This window comes from Echinops telfairi, unplaced genomic scaffold, assembly GCF_000313985.2.
Source record: "Echinops telfairi isolate 266 unplaced genomic scaffold, ASM31398v2 ScPeMD7_2;HRSCAF=8, whole genome shotgun sequence".
In the NCBI taxonomy this organism is placed as follows: Eukaryota; Metazoa; Chordata; class Mammalia; order Afrosoricida; family Tenrecidae; genus Echinops; species Echinops telfairi.
The window spans coordinates 41,615,048-41,620,218 of NW_022103898.1; positions in this window are offsets into that span (position 1 = coordinate 41,615,048).

The window sequence follows — 5,171 nt, forward strand, 5'->3', positions numbered from 1 at the left end:
ATATTGTTATTATTTCGTATATTATACTGTCCATTGCCTTCCTTCACCAACATTTCTGTTATTCATCCCCTTTGGTTGGGGGGGCGGGGGCGAGCGGGTGGGCTGTATATCTAATCTAGTGATGGGTTCCCCCTTTCTCACCCTTCCTCCTCCCTGTCCCTCCTCCTACTCTCACGATATCGCTATTCCCACAACTGTTCCTGAGGGGTTTATCTTTCCTCTGTACCAATGTGTGTTCTTCAGTCTAGCAAGATTTGTAAGATAGAACTGGGTCATGGTAGTGGGCAGGAGGAATTATTCAGGAACTAGAGGAATGATATGTGATTCATTGGTGCTACACTACACCTTGGTTGAATCATCCCTCCCTTATAACCCTTCTGTGGGGGGATATCCAATTGTCCACAGATGGGCTTTGGGTCTCCACTCCAATGGCCCTCATTTGCTTTGATATAGTTGTTTTGGATCTTTTGATACCTGATTCCTGATCCCGTCAACACCTCATGATCACACAGACTGGTATGTTTCTTCCATGTGGGCTTATTTGCTTCCCTGCTAGATGGTCACTTGTTTGACTTCAAGCCTTTAAGACCCCAGATGCTAGATCTTTTGATAGCCAGGCACCATCTGCTCTCTTCACCACATTAGCTTATGCACCCATTTGTCTTCAGTGATCTTGTTGGGAAGGTGAGTATGAAAGAGTGCCAGGTTATCAGAACAAAATGTTCTTGTGTTACGGGAGGCCTTGAGTAGAGGTCCAAAGTCCATCTGCTATCTTAATACTTAACATATAAATATATGTACATTGGCCTCTATCCCTTTCATTATAAATCAATATATTTACATATATACATGCCTATACCTGTACCTCTATAAATAGCTCTTGCCTCCTATTTCCTTTCACCTTCTTCCTATTCCACTATCATGTTCACCCTCCATTTGGCTCTGAGTGTTTACCGTTGTATCCATAGCAACGAGCGTGAGGTGTAGTGTATATAAAATAATTTTTTTGATTTAGATTAAATAGATCTGACTTGCAATTAAAAAGTACATAATGTCAAGACTGGTCGCTTAATAGTTAGAAATCCTCGCCGGCCAAGCTAGTGTAAACAACGATTGGTTTGAGTAACCAGAAAATCCCTTTCTGTCGATCCAGTGAAGAGAACAAAGGAAATAAAAAGCAATACAATTTCCATCCATTGACATTTCAGTTCCTGGCTGGCATCTTATGGACACTCTGATAACTCGGTTGTGAAATCTGCTACTATCAATAACAATGTTGTTTGTTCCAGATTCCTAAGGGCAAATCCATCTGACGTAGAAGGCAGATACACTTTTTCTCGTTTGGATAATATTAGTCTAGTTTTCTGAGGTCTTTAGGAAAGTAATAGCTTACGGGGAGGGGTGGGGGAAGCAGCTTTTCTGTATCCAAGTATCATTATTTCACTAATTAAAAATCAACCACAAACCTAAAATTGAAAATATTTGTGACAGAAATCTTAAAAGTATTGGACAAATCCTTAATGATCAATTATGAATGAATTGAAGACTTTTTCTCTAGTCATTGGAGGTAAACATCTCACCTGGTATGTTCTAGACATTCCCTAACATGTGAAAATGATTGGAGGAGTACAGATGAGAGGTCCTGTTAGAGTTTGGTGATTAGTTGAGCTAATTTGTTACTATGGGCAGGAGGAATTATTCAGGAACTAGAGGAATGATATGTGATTCATTGGTGCCATAGGAGGTTGTAACTTGTCTTTTGTGTGCAATTAACAAAATGAGGAGGTCAATGGCTCCAGATATTTTTCCCTGTCCCTTTAAATGAGACTGATTTGACTGACTTCAATCACTCCTCTTTCTATAAAATAAAACTTAAAATAAATAAATAGAGAATTATTAAAAAGCAACAAAACCTAATGATATCAGAGAGTAAGAGAGAAACAAAGAGGAAAAATCCACAAAATGGATAATTCATTACAAATTAAAAATCAGCAGAATTTCTTCTAATAAACAGTTGATTAGATAAGTGTTTTTAACTATAACTAGTATTCTTTTGTAAAATGCTTGTTTTCATTTGCAAAGTCTTCAACTTTCTCCAAGTTTCTTTTTGTGTTGTCTTGAAAGATTTCTCTGAGGAGTCTTCCATGTAAGTGAGTATATTTTGGTTTTTCCAATGAATAAAAGCCATAACAAGTTTCCTAAGTGCTTTCATTTCCCTCCTAAAGAGACCCCAATCTGCATAAAGCATCAAACCAAATAAACAAACGAAACCTCAGTTTCTCCAATGACATAGCATGCTCTAAGCCAATTATCCATGTCCCCAAAACAAAGCACGTAGTTTATTTAAAAACATCAACAGGCAGCACTTTCTATATTAATTTTCATTTTCCATGTATTCCCAGAGCTTCAGTTATTTATAGTTCTTTTCCCAGAATAATTTGTATTTTAAGTAGCTACAGTTTAAAGCTACGGGAAATAGCTTTCAGTGTCATTCAATATAAAGTCTATTTCTCTTCTTTATCCATTTGTGTGGGAAAGAAAAGATACTGATAAAATAATATAGACAGAATAAGAGTGTGAAACTATGTTCTTCACTTATTAAGCATCAAACAAAAATAATAACTTTATATAGCACGTTGTAAACCCAAATGATGCTTTTCCATATGTTACCAAAATCATGCTCAGAACTGAGGCCACGGTCAAGTGATGATCAAATAGGAATCTGCCTCACTCTCACCAATCCCAAATTCACCAATTCTGCCTCACTCTCACCAATCCCAAATTCACCAATTCTTAGGCAGACAGAGCTCAGAGAGGAGAATTTGTTAGGCAAGACTGACCACAACACAGTCTCTCTTTACCTCCCAAGCATTTAGTTCATTTCACTAGTTCCTTCAGTTGCACTCTATGGCGAACGAAGAGAAAGCGGAGGCTGCATGTAACTTCCAGAGAAAACGACTGTCCTTGTCCTATGACCTGGCTCATTTGGCCTGATGAAATCAGGCATTGTTGTTCTTAGGTGCCAGCAAGTTGGTTCTGACAAGTAGAGACACCATGTTCCACAGAACGAAACACTGCTGGGTCCTGGACCATCCTCACGATTGTTTGAGCTTATTGTTGCAGCCACGGTGTCAGTGCACATCCTCAGACCTTCCTCATTTCTCACTGCCCCTTGACTTTACCACACAAGATGTCCCTCTCCAGGGACTGGTCTCTCCTGACACGTCCAAAGTACGTGAGGTAAAGCCTGCCATCCTTGCCTCTAAGGACCACCCTGCCTGTACTTCTTCCAAGACAGAACGTTACAAGTGTGTGATAAGTTATTTTATCAAACTATTGAATTTTAGGGTATCCTTTCACCACATGATTGTTTTTACTTTCACCAATAGAATGGGAACATAACAGAATACAATCCATTTATAATTTTATTCAGGAGAAAAGATGCGAGGGGGGAAAAAGCAAAGGGAAAGGAGAAGGAAACTAATATTCACAGGGTGACTTCTATGTGCTAATATTTCACTGTGCTAATATTTCAAATGAAATACTTTGACAAAGTTTATCAAGTAAAGGATATTAATACATGTCTTCTCATAGAAGATTAAAATAAAGATAGTAAAAAACTCATAATAGTACCCGTTTTTTAAATGGAAATTTTCCTAATTCTAAAAAAATAGTTAAAGATGTTTTTACTGTTACGGCCAAGGACTTGCTATTTTTGGCCTTCCAGTACTAACAATCTTGTAATCTATTTCAAAAGGACATTTTCTATTTTTCAGATACTGCTTTGGAATACTTTTTCCTCTTTTGCCAAACTGAAATTCTTATAGAATTAAGCTATAATTCCTTAAAATTTTTACCATATGCAATGAATTGACTCATCTTCGATGTATCTAGAATGATATTAGCTATTAGACACCTTTGGGATAATTGAAAAAATAATTAAGTAGTACTAAATTCTCTCACATAATGACAAGAAAGGTCTATTAGGTTTTTTCTAATAAGATCACATTTTTCAAAACAAAGTAGTCAGTAAATAAGTGATGAAACACAGTAAAAGAGGATGTCAATCTTAGATCACTGCTAGTTTGAAGACAAGGCTTTAAGACCAGGTGCTATTCTTCCTAATAGCCAGTGGGTTAGGCTGGGTGAACTACAGAAACAAGTCCAGTGACACTCATGTATGTATAAGTGACAGCTTTATATCAAGAAGTAATTATATATCAAGAAAGTATCACAGCCTGTGCAATTCAAGTACTTAAGTCCAGCATTAGTCCATAAGTCCCTCTTCAGACACACACAGCCACATGCAATGATGTAGTGTGCAGGAATATCACAGGCCAATGCGTGAAAAATCATGTGGCTCTGAGGTAGGTGGAAATATGGCAGGGATCCAGCAGCTCTTAGGGTGGCCTGCAAGCAAGAGGGAGAAGGAAGAGAGAAAAGGGAAGATCCCAGGGCCCCTCCTTATGAGAAAGCCACACTTGTAAAGAGGCACCACCAAGCTGTGAGCTGATTGACAGCTTGGATACTATCCCTACCTTTTTATATATTTTCAAGTTGACATAAAATTATGTAACTACCACAGCCAGGCACCATCTAATTTCTTCTCCATACATTGCTATAGTACCCATACCTTCAATGATCTATTGATGTGGGCAAGCATCAAGCAGGACCATGTCATAAGAATGAATTGTTCTTACATTGGGGCTAGAATTAAGTGTGAGTCCAAACTCCATTCATATATCTATTGTTTATACATGCCTTTGGTTCACTTTAGAGATATCATTATAATTTTATGTTAAATAACATTATCAATCATTTCACTGAGGCATAAGTTAATTCCATCGATAGTAACATCTACCTAGCCAATAGAATAGACTTTAAAACCCTGTTGTGGAAAGGAAACTACACAAGTATAGGATGGCTATGAACTACAATACATGAATTGTTGACTTGTACAGATTAAACCTTTGAGTAATGAGACATTATTTACAGTAACATTGGGAGCTGATGATAGGGCAAAACTTTCAATAGTGTTCATTCACAAAGGCAGAACGATGCCTCCAGAGTAATCGTTGTCATTATAAAGAAAGGAGGGCATTAAAATAAATACATGGTAGTTCTGGTCCACCATTCATTACGCATGTGAGACCTCAACTAAGTCCACATAG